The sequence below is a fragment of the Marmota flaviventris genome, chromosome 20 (genome assembly GCF_047511675.1).
Source record: "Marmota flaviventris isolate mMarFla1 chromosome 20, mMarFla1.hap1, whole genome shotgun sequence".
Taxonomy (NCBI): Eukaryota; Metazoa; Chordata; class Mammalia; order Rodentia; family Sciuridae; genus Marmota; species Marmota flaviventris.
This window is the reverse complement of record NC_092517.1, coordinates 25865769-25888300: the sequence shown is the minus strand read 5'-3', so window position 1 is coordinate 25888300 and position 22532 is coordinate 25865769.

Genomic DNA, 22532 nt, shown 5'->3' with positions numbered 1-22532 from the left:
TTAGAACTGGGGTTAGGCTAGGGTGCTTAGAGCTAAGTTTAGGCCTAGGATTATTTCTAGGTTTTGTGTTACTTTTAGGGCTAGGGTTAGGACTATTGGTAATGTAAAAGCTAGGTTTATGTTTAGGGCTAGTTTTAGGTTTAGGGTTATTCGAAGGTCTAGTGTTAGGTCTAGATTTTGGTTAGTGTCAGGTTGAAAGTTAGTTTAAGTGTTAGGATCAGGGTTAGTTCTAGGGATAGGGTTAAGTTTATGGTTAGAGCCAGAATTAGGATTAGGTTTAGGCCTAGGGATAGGGTAAGTGTTTTTTTTGTTTGTTTGTTTGTTTGTTTTTTGGTTAAAGGTTATTGTTAGGGCTAGTGCTAGGGTTTTGTTTAGTTCTAGGGCTAGGGTTATAGCTATATTTTAGATTAGCTTTGAGTCTAGGTCTGTTGTTAGGCTTAGGTATAAGTATACGGTTACCGGTAGGTCTAGTGTTTGGTTTTGTTTTAGGTTCAGGGTCAGGATTAGACATAGGGTTACTTGCAGTGTCAAATGTGGGTCATTGTTAGGTTTAGAGCTCTAATATCCAGAGTATACAAAGAACTCAAAAAATTAAACAATACAATAACAAATAACCCAATCAACAAATGGGCCAAGGACCTGAACAGACACTTCTCAGAGGAGGACATACAATCAATCAACAAGTACATGCAAAAATGCTCACCATCTCTAGCAGTCACAGAAATGCAAATCAAAACCACCTTAAGATATGATCTCACTCCAGTAAGATTGGCAGCCATTATGAAGTCAAACAACAAGTGCTGTTGAGGATGTGGGGAAAGGGATACACTTGTACATTGCTGGTGGGACTGCAAATTGGTGCAGCCAATTTGGAAAGCAGTATGGAGATTCCTTGGAAATCTGGGAAAGGAACCACCATTTGACCCAGCTATTCCCCTTCTTGGACTATTCCTTAAAGACCATAAAAGAGCGTACTATAGGGATACTGCTACAAAGATGTTCATAGCAGCACAATTCACAATAGCTAGACTGGAATGGATAAAAAAATGTGGCATTTATGCACAATGGAGTACTAGTCAGCACTAAAAAAAATGACAAAATCATGTCATTTGCAGGGAAATGGATGGCACTAGAGCATGCTAAGTGAAGCTAGCCAATCCCTAAAAAACAAATGCCAAATGTCATCTTTGATATAAGGAGAGCAACTAAGAACAGAGCAGGGAGGAAGAGCATGAGAAGAAGATCACCATTAACCAGGGATGAGAGGGGGGAGGGAAAGGGAGAGAGAAGGGAATTTGCATGGTAAAGGAAGGAGACCCTCATTGTTATACAAAATTACATATAAGAGGAAGAGAGGGGAAAAGGAAAAAAAAAAAAAAACAAGAGAGAAAAATGAATTACAGTAGATGGGGTAGAGAGTGAAGATTGCAGGGGAGGGGAGGGAAGGGGAGGGGGGATAGTAGAGGATAGGAAAGGCAGCAGAATACAACATACACTAGTATGGCAGTATGTAAAAAAGTGGATGTGTAACCAATGTGAATCTACAATATGTATATGGGGTAAAAATGGGAGTTCATAATCTGTGTGAATCAAATGTATGAAATATGATATGTCAAGAGCTTTGTAATGTTTTGAAAAACTAATAATAAAAAAATTTTAAAAAATAATGAGGGCTAGAGTTAAGACTAGTAGTATTCTTAGAGTTGATGTTAGGCTAAGGATTATGGTTAGGACTAGGGTTAGCATTTGTTTTAGGGTTTGGCTTAGGGTAAGGGAAAGTGTTAGAGCTAGGGTTAGGGCTAGGGTTAGATTAAGATTAGGGTTAAAGCTAGGTTTATGGCTCAAATCCAGGGTACGATTAGTGTTAGCTTTTATGCTAGGGTTAGGAAATGCGAACTAGGGTTACATTTAAATCTAGTTTTAGGGTTACAGTTAAAGCTAGGTCTAGTGTTAGGGTAATTTAAGTTAGGGTGATGATTAGAGCTAGGATTAGTGTTAAGTTCAACATCAGAATCAGAGTAATTTTTAGAGTTAGGGTTAGGGCTAGTTGTAAGGTTTGGGTTTGGTTTAGGTTAAGGATTTGGGTTAGCGATATGGCTTGGTTTTGTTTTATGCCTAGGGCCAGGGCTAGGGCAAGTTTTAAGATTAGCATTATGGTTAGGTGTAGTGTTAGGATTGTTATGGTATGGTTTGGCTAATGATTACAGTTAAATTTTGTGTTAGGTTATATTTAGAGTTATGTTTAGATCTAGAGTTAGTATAGTACTAAGGATAGAAATAGGGCTAGGGCTAGGGCAAGAGTTATAGTTAGTCTTAGGGCTAGGGTTAGGGTTAGGATAGGATAAAATTAGGGCTAGGATTAGCACTAGGATTAGTGTTAGTATTAGGCCTAGGGTTAGGGTAGGGGCTAGGGTTAGGTTTAGGATTATGGTTAGGTTTATGATAAGGGATAGGGTTATAGGTAGGTTTAGGGCTATGATGAGTGTTAGAAATAGGGTTAGGGCTCAGGTTATGATTCGGTTTAGGATTATGGCTAGGTGTACGGCTACGATTATGGTTAGGGTTAATTTCAGGTCTAGGGTTATTGTAAAATATAGTTCAAGTTTAGCTTTATGGCTACGCCTTGTGTAAGCATTAGGTTTAGGGTTAGGATCAGGTTTAGAGCTAAGGGTATTATTAGAGTCATGGCAACAATTAGTGTTTTGGATAGGTTAAGGTTAAAATTAGGATTTGAATTAACATTAAGGTTAGGATCAGAGTAATTATAGGGTTAGGTTTAGATATCAGGTTAGATTTAGGGAAATGGATAGGGTGAAGATTAGGGATAGGGTTAGTTTTAGGAGTAGGGTTACCCTTAGGGTAAGGGTTATGGTTAGGGCAATAGATAGGGTTAAAGCTAGGGTTACAGCTAGGGTAATGGTTACAATTAGTGATAGGGTTAGAGTTAGGTTTAGGGTTAAAGCTACGGTTAGGGCTCGACATAGGGCAAGAATTTGGGTTATTAGGGCTAGGGTTATGTTTACAGCTCATGTAAGTATTAGGGTTATGATTAGGGCTAATTTTTGTATCAGGGGTTAGAACTAGGTCTAGTGTTAGGTTTAGGTTTATGGTTAGGGAAATGTTTAGATCTAGGGTCAGTGTTAAGTTCAGAGTCAGAGTGAGGGTTAGTTTTAGGGTTCAGCTTAAGCCTCAAATTATTGCTAGGGTTAGGGCTAGGTGTAGGATTAGGGCTAAGTGTAGGATTAGGGCTTGGTATATGTTAAGGATTAGGGTTAGGTCTATGGCTAGGTTTTGTTTTAGAGCTAGGGCTAGAGTTAGGGCTAGTTTTAGGATTAGCCTTAGGGTTAGGCTAGGATTAGGTTTAGGCTTAGGCTTATTGTTAGGGTTAGATTTAGAGTTAGGGTTAGATCGAGGGTTATGGCCAGGGATATGAATAGGGCTAGGGTTAGACCTAAGGTTCAGGCTAGGAATAGGCTTCCAATAAAGTATAGGATTAGAACTAGAGTTAGGACTAGGATGAGAGTTACAGTTAGTCTTTGGGCTAGGGTTAGGGTTAGGGATAGGAGATATTAGGACTAAGATTGAGGCTATGGTTTGTGTTAGGGTTAGGCCTAGGGTTAGGGTTAGGCTTATAATTAAGGCTATGTTTAGGGTTAGGACAAGGACTGGGGTTTGTGCTAGGTTTATGGCTGGGATTAAGGCTAAGGCGAAAGTCACGTCTAGGATTATGGTTAGAGATAGTTTTAAGGTTAGGTTTATGGCTAAGTCTAGTGTAAGAGTTAGGTATATGGTAATAGGTTTTGAGCTAGGGGAATTATTGATGTCAGGGTCAGTGTTGGGCTTTGGTTTAGGTTAGAGTTTAGCGTTAGGGCTTGAATTAGAATTAGGGTTAGCATTAGTGTAATGATAAGATTAGGTTTAGGGGTCAGGTTAGGTTTAGGGTAATTGATTTTTTGGGGGGTAGTGATAGGGTTAGTTTAGGCCTAAGATTACATTAGTGTAAGGGTAATGTTTAGGGTAATGGATTCAGTTAGAGCTAAGTTTATAGTTAGGGTTATGGTCAAGATTAGGTCTTGGGTTAGGGTTAGGTTTAGGGTTAGAACTACGGTTAGGTTTAGGGTTATTTTTAGCATAAGGGATAGGTTTTGAGCTAATGTTAAGACTAGTCTTGGAGTTAGCTTCAGGGTTAGGGCTAGGGATAGGACTACCATAGGCTTTGGATTAGAGTTATGGTTAGAGTTAGACCTAGGATTAGTGTTAGGGTCACTATAAGGGTGATGGTTAGGTTTAGAATTTGGGATAGGGTTAGAAATAGAATGAGAGTTAGGGTTAGGGCTATTAATAGAGTTAGGGATTTGGTTAGCCTAAAGATTAGGGATAGGTCTAGGGTTACCCTTATGTTTACGGTTTTGCTTAGGGTAAGGGATTGGTTTAGTGCTAGGCTTAGGGCAATGGTTAGCAGTAGATTTAAGTTTAAATCTAGTTTAGGGCTAGTTTTTGTGTTAGGGTTAGGGATAGGATTAAGGCCAAGGCTAATGTAAGAACTAGGGTTAGTATTAGGTTAGTTTTAGTGTTATGATTAGGTTTTGTGTTAGGGTTAGTTTTAAATTTAGGGTGATATTTATAGCTGGGGTTTGTGTTAGGATGAGTGTCAGGTCAGGGTTCCTTTTGGGGTTAGGGATAGGACTGGAATTATTGTTAAAATTATTCTTAGCATTTGGTTTAAGGTGAGGGTGGTGTTTAGAGGTAGGTTGAGTGTTAAGATATGAGTCAGGGTCCATGTTAGTTTTAAAGTTAGTGTTAGAACTCGAATTAGGGCTAGTGTTAGGTCAAGGTTTAGTGTTAGGGTTTTGTTTAAGTTAATGTTTAGTGTTAGGGCTATTGCTTGGTTTTGGTTTAGTCCTATGGTTAGGTTTAGGAATAGTGTAAGTGTTAAGCTTAGGCTTAGGGTTAGGGTTAGATTTGGAGTTAGTGTTAGATCTAGGGTTAGGGCTGGGACTAAGGATAGGGCAAGGGTTAGGCCTGGGGATAGGGTTATTGTAAAGGATAGGGTTAGAACTAGGGATAGGTATATGGCGAGAGTTAAAGTGAGTCTTAGGGTTAGGGTTAGTATTAGGGTTAGAGATAGGGTTAAATTAGTGCTAGGATTAGGGCTAGGTTCATTGTTTGGCTTAAGCCTAGTTTTAGAGTAAGGGATAGTTTTAAGCTTTGGGTAAGGGATGGCATTATAGCTAGATATAGAGGTAGGATGAGGGTTAGAGTTTGGGTTAAAGGTAGGGTTAGGGTTAGGGTTATGATTAAAGCTAGGTTTAGTGCTAGGATGAGGGCTAGGGTGTGTTACATTTTTAGGAATAGGATTAGAGTTAGGGATAATTTCAGGTCCAGAATTATGGTAAATTGTAGTTTTAGGGTTAGGTTTATGGCTAAGTCTAGGGTAAGGGATAGGTGTAGGTTTGTGTTCAAGTTTTGAGCTAGGGGTTTTATTAGGGTCAAGGTCAGGGTTAGGGTTTGAGATAGGTTAAGGTTTAAAGATAGGATTTGAATTAGTGTTAGTGTTAGGGTTAGGGTAATGATAGGTTTAGGTTTAGGTTCAACTTAGGTTCAGGGAAATAGATTGGGTTAAGATTAGGGATAGGTTCAGGTTCATGCCTACAGTAATCATTAGGGTTATGGTTTTGGTTATGGTAATGCATAGAGTTGGAGATCGTTTTAAATCTAGGTTTATGGTTATGAATAGGGCTAGGGTTAAATCTAGGATTAGGGCTAGGTTTTGGGTTCAGTTGGGGATAGGGTTAGGGATAGGGCTAATATAAATACTAGGGTGATTTTTAGGGCTAGTTTTAGGGATTTAGGGCTAGAGTAAGTGTTATGGTTAGGTTTAGGGTTAGGGAGATATTTATAGCTAGTAGTGTTATGGTCAGTGTCAGGTTCATTGTTAGTTTAAGGGTTCAGCTTACAACTCATATTAGGGCTAGGGTTAGGGCTAGGTTTAAGGTTAGGGTTTGGTTTAGGATAAGGGTTAGGTTTATAGATATAGCTAGGTTTTGTTTTAGGGCTATGGCTAGGATTAGGGCTAGTTTTAGGATTACTCTTATGGTTTGTGCTAGTGTTAGGGTTTGCCTTATTCCTCGGGTTAGGGCTTGATCAAGAGTTAGGTTTTGTCTAAGGTTAGTGCTAGGGCAAAGTATAGGGCAATAGTTAGGGCTAGGGTTAAGACTATTGTTAGGGTTATGGTAAGGGATATTGTTAGAATAAGTGAAAGGTCTAATGTGAGAGTTAGAGTTAGTCTTAGGACTAGGGTGATGGATAGGGCTAAATTAGGGCTAAGATGAGGGCTAGGGTTATTGTCAGGGCAAGACCTAGAGTTTGGGTTAGGATTGTGATTAAGTCTATGTTTAGCACTAGGATAAGGGCTAGGGTTTGTGTCAGGGTTTGTGCTAGAATTATGGCTAGGGCTATTGTCAGGTCTAGGGTTACAGTTAGGGAAAGTTTTAGGGGAAGGTTTACAGCTAGGTCTATTGTAATGGTTAGGTATAGGGTAAGAGTCAGGTTTAGATCTAGGAAAATTATTAGGGCCAGACTTAGTGTTAGGGCTTGGTTTAGGCTTGAGTTTAGGGTAATGGCTCGAATTAGAATTAGGGTTAGGGTAAAGATAAGGTTAGTTTTATGGTTCAGGTTAGGTTTAGGGTAATTGATAGTTTTGGGGATAGTGATAGGGTTAGGGTTAATCCTAGGGTTAGCATTAGGATAAATGTTAAGTTTAGTGTAATGGATACAGTTAGAGTTAAGGTTAGGGCTAGGGTTAGAGTTAGGATTAGGTCTTGGTTTAGGGTTAAGCTGAAGTTTAGGTTTAAGGCAAGGTTTATGGCTCAGATGAGGTTTTGGGTTAGGGCTAGGGCTAGGATTAAGGCTAGGGCTAATGTCAGGTCTAACATTACAGTTAAGGGTAGTTGTAGGGTTTGGTCTATTGTAAGGGTTAAGTTTAGTGTAAAGGTCAGATTTAGAAATAGGTGTATTAATATTACCATCAGGGTCAGTATTAGGGATTGGTTTTGGTTAAGTATTAGGGTTAAGACTCAAATTAGCATTAGGTTTAGAGTAATGGATATGGTTAAGGTTAGGGTTCAGGAGAGGTTTAGGGTTTTGAATAGCCTTAGGGATAGCTATACATTTAGGTTTAGTCCTATTGTTAGCTTTTGGGTTAGGCTTAAGTTTAGGGTAAAAGATATGATTAAAAACCTGACACTACCTCTAATCCTAACCATAAACATAGCCCTAACCCTAGGGTTAGGGTTAGGGTTATTGTTAGGCCTAGGATTAGGGTTAGGTATAGGATAAGTGTTATGGTTGGAGCTAGATTTAGGGCTAGGTGAGGGTTAGGGTTAGAGCAGGTCTAGGGTAAATGTTAGGGTTAGGGCAAAGTTTAGCATTAGGGTTAGGGTTAGAGTTATGATAATGGATTGAGTTAGAGCTAGTGTTTGGCCAATGGTTACAGTTAAAATCAGGGTTAAATTTAGGGTTAGGTATAGGGCTCTGTTAATGTTTAGTGTTAGGATTAGGGCTCAGTTTAGAGGTAGTGTTAGGTTTAAAGTTACTTTATTCAAATTTCTTTGATGCAATCCAAGATTCATCTTTAACTAACCTTACTCTATTTCCCAGGTTTAGGGCTTTTGGTTCAATGTTTAGTTGTCTGGAACAGTTAATATTTTCATTTTACTTTATTTTGACCTATACGAGTAAATGTAAATGGACCTTGAAATCAAACAGAGTTTATTCTAGCTGCTTGAAACTGAACACACACCCTCAATTCTTTGTGGGGACACTGTGGTATGTTCTTTGTGAGTGTAGGCCTAAGCTGAAGCATTCACAAACAACTTTATCTGAGAGCATTTTAGAAGAAAGCAGGGAATATGCATGCACTGAATTTCCTCCGATAATTATTTTGTCAGATTTGTTTGATACTGAGTAGGATTCATTATTTAGCTTGCCCCACAAAGCTCTCCAAGTGTGGTACTTCTGGATCAATGGTTCTCTAATCAAGTTAGGGTTAGTGTTAGGTTTAGGGTTAGGGCTAGGTTTAGATGTAGTGTTAGGGTGAGAGTAAGTTTTGTACAAATTTCTTTGATACTTGGAAGGAGTCATCTTTTACCTAGCCTTAATATGCTCCTCAGGTTTGGGCATTCTCATTTCAATGGTTTGCTATCAGGAAAACTCTGTATTTTAAGGTTTCACTTCATATTGACCTATATAGGTAAATGAAAATGGAGGTTGAAATCAAACCAGGTTGGTGCTAGCTGCTTGAAACTTCAAACACTGAATCAGTTCTCTGTGGGAACTCTCTGGTTTGATTCTTCTGAAAGTAGCCCTAAGATGAAGATGGCAAAAACAACTTTATCCAAGAGCCCTTTAGCAAAAAACAGAGAAATATGCATAAACTCTAATACCACCTCAATTATTTGGTCATATTTTTGATAAAGCATAGGATTCATTTGATATCTTAGCTAACTGGGCTAAGATCTACAATTTTTCAAAAGGTTAGGGTTTGTGTTAAGAATAGTGTTAGGGCTTTTGTTAGATCTAGTATTAGGGTTAGAGTTAGTTTTGTTCAAATTTCTTTGATACTGGCAGGATTCATGTTTCTCCTATCCTTTCTATACATGTTTGGGCTTTCTAGGTTCAATCGTTCACTGTATGGAATATTTTGTATTTTGAAGTTTCAGTTCATTTTGTCCTATACAGGTAAATGGAAATGGAGCTGGAAATTGAAGCATTGGTGATAGCTGCTTAAAATTTCACACTCCATCAATTCTCTGTGAGCAATCTCTGATTTGTTCATGTGACAGTAGGCCTAAGCTGTAGCATGTAAAAACAACTATATTCATGAGTCTTTTATAGATAACAGGAAAATATGCATGTACTGATATACTCCATGAACTTTTTGGACAGATTTCTTTGATTCTGTGCAGTATTCATCCCTTAGCTTTCCCCACTAGGCTGCCCAAGTTTGCAAATTCTATGGTCAAAGGTTTCATAAACAAGTTAGGGTTAGGGGAAGAGCTAGGGTTAGAGTTAGTGTTAGGGTTAGAGTTAGTTTTTTTCAAAATTCTTTGATACTTGGAAGGATTTATCTTTTAGCTAGATTTACTCTGTTCCCCATGTTTAGGCCTTCTCCATTCAGAGTTTCGCTGTCAGAAACATTTTTTTATTGTATGATTTCACTTAATTTTGACCTATACAGGAAAGTTATTGAAGTTGAAAATCAAACAGGGTTTGTACTAGCTGCTTGAAACTTTACACACTCCATCAGTTCTCTGTAGGGACTCTGGTATGTTCCTTGTAAAAGTAGGCCTATGTTTAAGCATGCCAAAACAACTTAATCTGAGAGCCCTTTAGGAGTAAACAGGAAAATATACATGTATGGAAATACCTCCCATAATTATTTGGTCAGATTTGTTTGATATTTTGTAGGATTCATCCCATAGCTTGCCCCACAAGGCTCTGCAATGGCAGGAATCCTGGGTTTAATGGTTCTCTAATCAGGTTAGGGTTAATATTAGGTTTAGGGTTACGACTAGGGCTCAGGTTAGAGTTAATGGTAGGGTGAGAGTTAGTTTTGTTCAAATTTCTTTGATTCTGGGCAAGAGTCATCTTTTATCAAGCCTCAGTATGCTTCTAAGGTATATTCTTCTCAATTCAATGGTTTACTATCATTAACACATTGTATTTTTAGGTTTCACTTAATTTTGTCACCTATGGGTAAATAGAAATGGAGGTGGAAATCAAACAGGCCACCCTTCCCCTAAACCTAACCATAAACATAGCCCTAATCCAAGGCTTAAGCCTAACAGTAAGCCTAGACCTATTCCAAGCCCTAATTTAGCCCTAACCCTAACCAAACTCTAGTCTTAAGAGTAACTCAAACTATTGACATAGCCCTATTCCTAGTTCTAACACATCCTTTACCATAACCAAAACACTAGCCCTAATCTTATATCAAAAACTAGCCAGAGCCCTAACTATAGAATTAACCATAACTTTAAATCTATTCCTAAGCCTAAACTCACCCTATCAGGACCAATAACACTAATGCTAATCATAAAACTACCCTTAACTTTAGCTTTAGTCCTAAAACAAATCCAAGCCATAGGATTTACCCTAACCCTTAACCTAAACCAAATCCTAACCCTACATCTACCCTAAGCCTACCACTAATTTGAGTCCTATCCCTAACCATAAAATGAACTGTGACCCTGACTCGGACCCTAACAGTAACCCTAGTTAAAACATCACCCTAAACTTAAACCAAATCCTAAAACTAGACTCAATCCTAAATGTAACCCTAATACTAGCGCTAATTGTAACCTTAGTTCTTACATTATGGTATTCCTAAGAAGAGCCCTAATGTATTCCAAAACATAGCCCTAATCCAAGACCCAACACTAGCTTTAACCCTAATTCAAACCCTAAACTTAGCCCTAACACTTACCCTAAAAGTAACCCTAAGTTTAATAATTGCACTAAACCTAAACCTAACCCTAACCCTAGCCCTGACTCTAACCATAAACCTAGCCCTAACCCTAGCTCTAACCCTATCCATTACCCGAACCCTAACCCAAAACCCAATGCTAATCCTCAACCTGACTCTAGCATTATCATTAAACCTAAACTATCAATTACCCTAAACCAATCCTGAACCCAAACCTTAAAAATATCATTACCATTAACCTTAATGCTAACTCAAGCACTAATACTAACACTAAACCTAAACTTAACCATAACCCTAACCCTGACACTAAAACTAATCTTAACAATAACCCAAAAGGTAAAATTAAACCTAACCCGAATGCTAACCCAACCAGTAAACCTAAACCTAAACCTAATGCTAACACTAAAAATAAACCTATCCCTAACCTTAACCCTAATATTAAACATAAAACTAACCCTAATCCTAACACTAACCCTAAACATAACCATAATCCTAACACTAACACTAACCCTAACACAAACTTTAACCCTAACCCTAACCCAAAAAGTAAGGCTAAACCTAACACTAACCCTAAACCTAATGCTAATGCTAATCCTAACACTAACACTAAACCTAACCCAAAATCTAACACAAACCCTAACCGTAACCCAAACCCTAACACTAACCCTAATCCTAACTCTAAACCTAAAGTTAATACTAATTGTTATCCCAACCCTAACACTAACCACAACCCTGACACAATCCCTAATACTAAAAGTAACACTAAACCTAACCTTAACCCTAAACCTAAACCTAATATAAACATGAACCCAATCCCTAACACAAACTGTAATCCTAACCCTAACCCTAACACTAAAACTAACTGTATTCGTAAACTAACCATAATTTTAACCAAAAATGTAAACCTAACCTAACCCTAACACTAACACAAATCCTAACCCTCTCTCTAACACTAACCCGAAGCCTAACTCTAAACCTAACCTATCCCTAAACCAAACACAAACCCTATCCCAAACTATAACCCTAACCCTAAGCAAATCCTAATGCTAACCCTAATCCTAAACATAACACTAAACCTAACACTAACCATAAATATAACCCTAACATGAAACATAAACCTAACAATACCAATAAACATAACCCTAACATAAAGACTCTCCCTAAACCTAACACTAACCCTGAAACTAACCTTATTCCTAATCCTAAAAGAATTCCTAACCCTAAACCTAATTTTAACCCTAACACTAACCCTAAACCTAATTTAACCCTAACCCTAACACTAACCCTAGTCCTTTTCCTAACAATATCCCTAACCCTAAACCTAAACCTAACACTTACTCCAGGTCTAACCCTAAACCTAACAATAATTCTAACCCTAAAACTAACACTTAGCCTAAACCTAAGTATAACCCAACCCAAACACTAATGATAACCCTAAACCTAACCCTAACACTAACACAAACTCTAACCCTCACCAACCCCTTAAACTAAAGCTAACACTAACCCTAAGCCTAAACCTAACACGAACCCTAACCCTAAACCTAACACTAACCTAACCATAACAGTAACACCAACACTAATCTTAACCTTAAATCAAAACCTTACCTACCCTAATCTAACCCTGACTCTAACCCTAATCCTAACCGTAACCATAAACCTAAACATAACCTAACCAAAAACCTAAAACAAACCCTAACCCTAACTGTACAATTAACCCTAACCTTAACTCTAATTTTACTCTAACACTAATTTTAATAACCCTAAGCCTAACCGTAAACCTTAACCTAACCCTGCCCCAGTCTGGCTGGGCGCAATCAGGAGCCACTTGTCAAAAGAAACTAACTTTATTTTTAGAACCACACACGCCAAACAAAGCAGCCTCTCAGGAAAAACCCTCAGAGCCTTAACTGCCACCACCGGCTTTCCACAAGCCTCTCTCTCCCCCACAAGCTTCTCTCCACCTCCCACAATCCTCCTGCTCTTGAGGCCGATTGGCTGGGTCACGTGGGCAGAGCCAAAAAACTCCCCCAATGAGCAGCTCCGTGGTCTGAAAGGGCAGGGAAACAGCCCAATGTGCATCACTGCAGAGGAGCCAATCAGCTAGATGTTGCTGGGGCCGAGGAGCCAAACAGCTAGATGTTGCTGGGGCCGCTGTGAGCCAATCATCAGCCGGCAGCTGAAAGTTTGCTGGCAGCTGGAAGTTTGCTGGGGCCCCTTCGGCTGTGGCTCTCAACATCTCCCCCTCTCTGTTTAAACAACAAGCATGTGGCTTAGGGACCGTGCCTGCCTTAGGTTGTCCAATAGTACATATGGTCCTTAGGTTGGTACCATTGCAATTGGATCTTACCCGTCACTGACTACCGGTCCAGTATACAGCCACACCTGTGGAGAGGTCTTTGTACCAGCGGGGGGGGGGGGGTGAGGTTCTTTGCCTCACCTCTGTTGGCCCCCAAATTTTAGCTGGACGATCATGACAAGCAGAAGGGAGGAAGATACACCAAGCCAATTGACGGCTCCTTTTGGAAAAAATTGTACCACCAATGACATCATCAGCAAAAATACCCCAACACTACCAAAAGTCACTGCACCAACAGATAGTTCACAATGCATACAGGTGAGCTCACAATGTGTCCAGGCAAGTTCTGCAAGCAGTTCAGTGATGGCTATTGTAGAAGCTGTAGATTGGTTTTATCTTTGACTTCACCAGCACTGGGATGAAGATAGGAATTCTGGCAATAATGGCTAAAGAAAAAAAATATGTAACATTACAGAAGGCACTAAAAGAAAACAATTTTCCTAACAATTTACATTGTCTTCACCGGCACTGGGATGAAGATAGGAATTCTGGCAATAATGGCTAAAGAAAAAATTATGTAACATTACAGAAGGCACTAAAAGAAAACACTTTTCTTAACAATTTACATTGTCTTCAATGGCACTGGGATGAAGATAGGAATTCTGGCAATAATGGCTAAAGAAAAAATTATGTAACATTACAGAAGGCACTAAAAGAAAACAATTTTCTTAACAATTTACATTATCTTTAAGAGAATTATTAAATATAATGAAAAGGAAAGGTGAAAGTAAACAAACAGATCTGTTAACCTTCTTTTTTGTTTACATATTAAAACAATCCTCAACAGTTGTTTACCCAATTTAAATTAAACCATATAAATCACGTGAAAAAAAAATTGGATCCATTTTATCATGAGCGCTCATCATATATGATATATGGACATACGTACATTCAAACATATAACACAAAACACAAGTGTGCACACATAATATAATACATACAACACATAACATTATAGTAAAGGCCTTATAACATTTTACAGGTGAAATCTCCATTGCAATGTTTAAAAACTCTATAGTCAAAAAATAGAACTGATCAGCAAAACATTAACCTAGGTCTGTATGAGCTCAAAAAACAAAATAGAACTTCATGATATGGCAAAGGGCAATAATAAAATAGATATTGAAAAAAGCATCCTGGTTCTGTTGCAGATGTAAGAATAGCCAAACTGGAGTTTTGGATATCAGTTGTTATGGATTTGAGCCAAATCATCTTCTTTTTGGTCTGTAGAAATGGCTCTAGTTAATCTTTCTGGAATCCAAATTGGCTGCTGTTCTCCCTGTGGAAACACATAAACAGACCCCCGATTCCAGACAATCACTGGGTCAGGACCTTGGTTAATCTCTCTGGAATCCAAATCGGCTGCTGTTCTCCCTGTGGAAACACACAAAAAGACCCCCGACTCCAGACAATTACTGGGTCAGGACCTTTCCATTGTCCTGTTAGAATATCCTTCCAAAGTACCTTGGGCTTATTCACATTTTTTTGGACACATATGCCTTTCCGCAGCACTAAGTCCTGATGAATCCAAATTTTAAAAGTTTAGAGTAAAAAGGGTTATTTTAAGTTTATCTTTGGGGAATACATACCCCTTCCCAATTCCTTCTTTTTGCTTTAATAAGTACATTTTAATAGTTTGATGAGCTCTTTCAACTATGCCTTGTCCCTGTGGATTGTATGGGATTCCTGTTATATGAGTAATGCCAAATGTTGAGCAAAATTGTTTAAAAGAGGTAGAAGTATAAACAGGGGCATTATCTGTTTTTAACTGTTTTGGAACACCCACAGTGGCAAAATTTTGTAAGCAATGAGCTATAACATCTTTAGTTTTTTCTCCGGCATGAAGGGAGCCAATCAAAAATCCAGAAGAAGTATCAAATGTAACATGCAAATATTTTAATTTTCCAAATTCTGGCAAGTGTGTGACTTCCATCTGCCAAATATGGTTAAGTATCAATCCTCTAGGATTGACTCCAAGATTAACTTGTGGTAAAAAGGTCACACAATTTTGACATTGTTTTATTATTTGTCTAGCTTGTTCCTTAGTTATTTTAAAACGCTTTTGTAAAGTATTAGCATTGACATGGAACTTTATATGAAAATGTATAGCTTCTTCTAGTGTAGAGAAAATATGTATGTCATGTGTAGTTTTTTCTGTTAAATCATTGCCCAAATTAAGGGCTCCAGGCAATCCTGTATGTGCCCTGATATGTCCTATAAAGAATGGATCTTTTCTGTCCCAGATTAGACTTTGTATAGTGGAAAGCAAAGAGAAAACAGTAGAAGAAGGGGAAATCCTACCAGCATCTTCAAGAGATACTATAGCATTAACTACATACTGACTATCAGAAAATAAATTAAATACAGAATCTTTAAACATCACAAAAGCTTGTAAAACTGCATTAAGCTCTACCTTTTGAGCTGATTGTTTGGGTACTAAAAATGTAAAAGTTTGATCAGGGGTAACGACTGCTGCTGTACCATTATTTGACCCATCAGTGAATATATTTGGAGCATTCATGATAGGTGTTTTTCTTGTCATTTTTGGAAAAATTACAGGATGCAATGACCAAAAAGACAATAAAGGATTAGATGGTAAGTGGTTATCAAATGAAACATTAGATTTGCACATGATTATTGCCCAAGTATTTAACTCATTAGCTAATTCATCAATTTGATTCATAGTATATGGAGTAATAATTTTATTGGGAGAAATTCCAAACACTCCCTTTGCTGCTTTTGTTCCTTTGAGTATTAATTGTCCTACAGCCTCAGGATACCTAGTAAGAATAGTGTTAGGAGAATAAGATAAATGTATCCATAATAATGGACCTTCTTGCCAAAATACTCCTGTAGGAATATTTTTTGTTGGTAGTACAATAAATAATAAAGGCAAACTTATATGAATTCTATCCAAATGCATACTTTCCATATATGTTTCAATGAATTTTAATGCCTTTCTTGCTTCAGGCGTTAACATTCGGGGTGAATTTGGATCCTTGAGGAGAGATGATGCTAAGGTCTGCACCTGTATCCAGTAGCCCATTAAATTCATGTCCTTGAATATTTAGTTTTAGCATGGGGCGAGAATCTAAATTTAAAGAAAGCATAGCCCAATCTACACCTGTGGAGCCTAATCCCTTGGAACCTGTTTCTACAGCACGACTGAAAATTTATCATGTAGGCTGGGTATTATTAGTAACTGTGCTATTCTATCTCCTGGTGAAATTACTGATATACCCTTTGGAGAACTGGCTATAATTTTTATTTCACCTTCATAATCGGGATCAATTACCCCAGGACTTATCATAAGTCCTTTTAGAGTAGAATAGCTGTGTCCCAATAATAAGCCTACTGTTCCTTTGGGAAGAGGTCCTTTCACCCCTGTGGGAATGATTTGAACTCCCATCTCTGGAGTTAGTACTGCTATGGCGGAGGCACAGATGTCCAACCCTGCGCTCCCTCTGGTTTGTCTGATGAGGGATCTGATGGACAATGTGTCCTGGGCACTACCCTGATGGGGTTGCTGGGTTCCTCCAGTGCTCCGTATATTTGTGGTTTTGGGCCCCGGAGCATTGGGCCCCCCTGTCCATTTTTTGGCAATGGAGCCCGATGCCTTTCTCCATGATATCGTGGATAAACACCTGGTCCTTGTTCGTTTTTTGATAATGGAGTACCATCTATGGTGGTTTGAGAACGGCATTCATTAGCCCAATGTCTCCCTCTACGGCATCGTGGGCAAATACCTGGCATTCTACTCCTTTGATACCTAGTTTTGTTAAACCCTCCTCCAATGGGGCAATTCCTTTTAAAATGTCCTGTTTGTTCACAATTGTAGCATGTTCTTGGCTGGCATCTAAAGCCTGTTTTACTGCAGCTGCCACAATTTGCCCTTGTTCATTAATGTCTCTGGCATCTAAAGCCTGTTTTACTGCAGCTGCCACAACTTGCTCTTGTTCATTAATGTCTCTACATAATTTAATATATGTGTTTAAATCTTCATGTTTCCATGGTCTAATGATATCTATGCACCAACGATTCGCTTGCTCATAAGCCAGGTGTTTTAGTAATGGCATTGCTTGTTCTGTATTCCCCAAAACTCTGGTAGCTGTTTGAATAAGCCTATCTACAAATTCAGCATAAGGTTCATTAGCTCCTTGTATTACCTTAGATAATTGACCTTGTAAACCTCCATGTCCTTGTAAAGTCTTCCATGCCTTAATTGCATCTACAGCAATTTGTGCATATACACCAGGATCATATGCAATTTGTTGCTGCTGATCCTCATAAGGTCCCTTTCCTAACAACATATCTAGATTTCTCTGAGGATAACCAGCTGCTGCATTTCGCCTAGCCGTCTCCTTGCAAAATTCCTCATTGGCAACCTTCCATAACAGGTATTGTCCTCCATTTAGCACAGCTTTACACACATTAGCCCAATCTGCTGGCGTCATGTTCAAGTTGTTAATGGATTCGACCATGCTTACAGTGAAGGGTGCTTGAGGACCATAGGTTGTTACAGCCTCTTTCAGCTGCTTCACTGTTTTGAAATTTAAAACTTGGTAAAATCGCTGCCCTCCTGCCTCAAATACAGGGCATGTTAATATTTGAGATCTTGTCTCAGGATCCCAACTATCAACTGTGGGGGTTGGGGACCTCCCAGCATATGGAGGTGGCCTTGTTAGTTGGACACTTACGTCCTCTGGTGATAGAAAGGTGTTAGTAGCAGTCTCCTGTTGTAGCTTTCCCCCTGATGGCTTTTTCTGTTTTACACTTTCTTTCTCTGTCTGACTAACTTGAGAGTCCTTCTCTTTTACTTGAATCATTATGTCTTCTTCTTCCTCTACCATTGTCTGAACTGAAAGCTTTGGACTAAGCAAACAAGATATGAACGTCCACAATGGCAATGTGCCAACTGGCAGAGTCCCTGGGCTTTTCTTTTCTATTCTTTTTAAATCTTCACCATGATGGTTCCATTGTGATATATTTAACAACTCCTCCTTAAAAAGCCATGGGCTACATTTTTGTATTGTATCAACATATGCCCTGATTGTTCTTGATTTTACTGAGATGCCTCCTTCCTCTAACAATTTACTTAACACTCTTTCAGTTTGTTTTTGACTAATTTCTGATCCCGTATTTCTACTATAATACAACCCAACAAGATGACGCCAAACAAAACCGAGACAGAATGAAATAAAAAGGGAACAACAAAAAGTCATTATAGCCTTTCTATCCTCCTGACATGTACATCCGTCCTTTCTCCCTATCTGTTCCTCAGACGTAAATAGTTTTTCCTCAGAAGTGAGCGGTTTTTCTTCTGTCTCACTCATCTCCAGGGACAGGCAACTTAAAACAAAAGTGAAGCAAAATAAAAGAGGAATCTTAAAATGGCTACCCATCCTCTCGCCCTGCCCTCAGGGGCAAGCAGTTTCACTTACCCTCAGTCGCTCCCCGTGCGAGCCACCAAATGCTGCAGTCTGGCTGGGCACAATCAGGAGCCACTTGTCAAAAGAAACTAACTTTATTTTTAGAACCACACACGCCAAACAAAACAGCCTCTCAGGAAAAACCCTCAGAGCCTCAACTGCCACCACTGGCTTTCCACAAGCCTCTCTCTCCCCCACAAGCTTCTCTCCACCTCCCACAATCCTCCTGCTCTTGAGGCCGATTGGCTGGGTCACGTGGGCAGAGCCAAAAAAGTCCCCCAATGAGCAGCTCCGTGGTCTGAAAGGGCAGGGAAACAGCCCAATGTGCATCACCGCAGAGGAGCCAATCAGCTAGATGTTGCTGGGGCCGAGGAGCCAATCAGCTAGATGTTGCTGGGGCCGCTGTGAGCCAATCATCAGCCGGCAGCTGGAAGTTTGCTGGCAGCTAGAAGTTTGCTGGGGCCCCTTAGGCTGTGGCTCTCAACATAACCCTAACCCTAACCTTAAACCTAACACTAAATTTAACCCTAACCCTAACTCTAAACCTAACCCAAACCCTCACCATAACAAACTCTAACTCTAACCATAACCTTAACATCACCTTAACCCTAACCCTAACCTAACACTAATCCTAACCCTAAACCTAAACCTACCACTAACTCTAACCCTAACACAATCCCTACCCTAAACCTAACCCTAACCGTAACACTAATCCTAAATATAACTCTAAGTCTATCACTAACAGTAATCCTTATCTTAAACCTAAGACTAACCCTAACCCTGAACCTATCATGTACCCTAATCCGTAATCATAACACCAAACCTAACACTAACCTTAACCCTAACCTCAAGACTAAGCCTATTTTTAACCCTAACACTAACCATTACCCGAACCCTAACACTAACCCTGACACTAATCCTATCCCTACATATAACTCTAAAACGAACCCTAACCCTAATTCTAACCCTAACCCTTACACTAACACTAACCCTAATTTTACACTAACCCTAACGGTAACCATAACACTAACACTAATCCAAACACTACACATAACTCTGAAATGAACCCTAACCATAAACGTAATTCTAACCCTAACCCTTATACTAACACTAACCCTAATTTTACACTAAACCTAATCATAAAACTAATCCTAACCATAACCTAACCCTAACACTAACCCTAACCTTAAACCTTTCTCTAATCTTAACAGTATCCTTAACCCCAATCCTAATCCTAACACTAACCCTAACCATAAATCTAACCCTAACCTAACACTATCTTTAACTCTAAACTTACCACTAACCCTAACCCTAATCCACTCTGTAACCCTAATGCTAACACTAACCTTAAACCTAACCCTAACCCAAATCTTAACACTACCACTAACTCTAACCCTAACCCTAACACAAATCCTAACCAAAACCATAATGCTTACCCTAATTTAACCCAAACCCTAACCCTTACTTAACCCTAACTCTAACCCAAACACTAACCCTAACCCTAAACCTAAAACTAATACCTACCCTAAACCTAACGGAAAACCTAACCTAACCCTAACCCTAACACTAAATCTAAATGTAACCCTAATTCTATTTTTAACACTTATCCTATCCCTAATGATAACCATAACCCTAAAACGAACCCTAAACCTAACCCTAACCCTAACACTAAACGTAACATTAAACCTAACCCTAACCCCAATGCTAAACTGAATGCTAATCCTACCCTAACTCTAACCCTAAAAATAAACCAAACCCTACTCCTTAACTTAACATTAATCCTAAACCTAACCTTAACATGAACCCAACCCTAATCATACCAATAACCCTAAACCTAAACCAAACCCTAAACATAACCCTAACACTAAACCTAAACCTAACACTAACCCTAAACCTAACACCATTCTTAACACTAACACTAAACTATCCCTAAACCCAACCCTAACCCTAACCTTAACCCTAACCCTAACAGTAAAACTAACTCTAACCCTAAAACTAACACAAACCCTAACATAAACCATAACCCTGGCCATAACATAACCTGAACCATAAGCCTTACCTAACCCTAACACAAAATATAGCCCTAAACCTAAGACTAACCCTAAACCCAACTCTAACCAAAATTCTAACACAAAACCTCACAATAACACTAACGCTAAACCTAACACTAATCCTTACTCTAACTGTAACTCTAAGTCTAACCCTAAATCTATCTGTAATCTTAACCATAACCCTAATGATAACCTTAACCCAAACCCTTTCACAAACACTACCCTAACCATAACAGTAACCCAAACAATAACCCAAACCCAACTCTAACCCTAACTCTAAAACTAACACTAACTCTAACCTGAACCCTAACCCTAAACCTAACACTATCACAAACACTAACCCTAACCTTAACACTAACCCTATCCCTAAACCTAATACTAATTCTAACCTTAAATGTAACCCTAATCTTAACTGTAAACATAACTCTAACCCTAACCATAATGATAACACAAACCCTAACGCTAAACCTAACACTAACCCTAAACCTAACACTAAACCTAAACCTAACCCTAAGGCTAACACTAACACTAGCACTAAAACTAACCCTAATCCTAACTCTAACACTAATATCAACCATAAAGCTTACTGTAACCCTAACCATAACCCGAACCCTAACCCTAACCATAACCATAACCATAAAACTTACACCAACCGTAACATTAAACCTAACCCTAACCATAACTCAAACACTAAAACTAAACCTAACACTAACCCTAATGTTAACACTAAACCTAAACTTAACTCTCTTCCTAATGCTAACCATAACACTAACCCTAAACCTATCCCTAACATTAACCGTTACAGTAAACCTAATCCTAACCTAACCCTGAAAATAACCCTAACATCAATACTAACCCTAACACCAACCCTAACCCTAACCCTAACCCTAAATTTTAAACTACTCTGAACGTTAACCTTAACCCTAACACTAAACTTAACCTTAACCCTAATGGTAATCATAATCATAATCATAATCTTAATCCTAACCCTAACACTTACTCTAACACAACCCTAACCAATTCCATAAGAGTAACCTTAACCCTAACCTTAACCCTAACCCTAACACTAACACTAACACTAACACTATTTTTAACTCTAAAAAAAAACAATAACCCTAACCCTAACACTAAACATTACCCTAAACCTAAACCTAACCCTAGTCCTACCCTTAACCCTAACACTAACACTAACACAAACACTGAACCTAATCTTGTCCCTAATCCTAACCCTAAACCTAACCCTAACCATAACATTAACTCTAACATTAACCATTACCCTAACCCTAACACTCACCTCATCCTAACCCTAAACCTAACACTAACCCTAACCCTAAACATAACACTAATCCTAAACCTATTACCCTAACCCAAAAACTAATGCTAACCCTAACCTTAACCCTAACACAAATACTAACCCAATCTGCAAACCTAACACTAAATGTAATACTACCACTAATCCTAAACTTAACCCTAACCCTAAAGCTAACTCTAACACAAATCCTAACCCAAACACTAACCCGAACACTAACCCAAACCCTAACACTTACCCTAACACTAAACCAAAACCGAACTCTACCACTAACACTAAAACTCACCATAAACCTAGCCCTACTCTTAACACTAAGTTTAACCCTAACTCTAACACTAACCATAAACTTAACTGTAACCCTAACCCAAACACTAATCCTAACCCAAACCCTAACCCTAACTGTAACACTAACCCTAAACTTAAACGTAAACCTACATCTTACCCTAACACTAACCCCAAACGTAACCTTAACACAATCCCTATCTGAAACCCTAACCATAACACTAACACAAACCCACATCTTAACAATAACCCTAATAAAAACATTATATTTAACTCTAACCCTAACACAAACCCTAACCCTAAACCTATTCCTAATTTTTGCCTAACCCTAACCCAAACACTAACACTAACACTAACTTTAACTCTAAACCTAACACAAATCCTACCCCTAACCATAACTGTATAACTAACACTAACCTTAACCCTAAGCCTAAACCTAAAACTAACCTTAAACCTAACTTTTATTCAAAATGTAACATAAGATTACCCCTAAACATAAGCCTAACCATAACACAAACATTAACCCTAATTCTAACGCTAAATCCAACCCTAACATTAACCCAAAACCTAACACTAACAGAAACCCCAACCCTAAACCTAACACTAACCCTAGCACTAA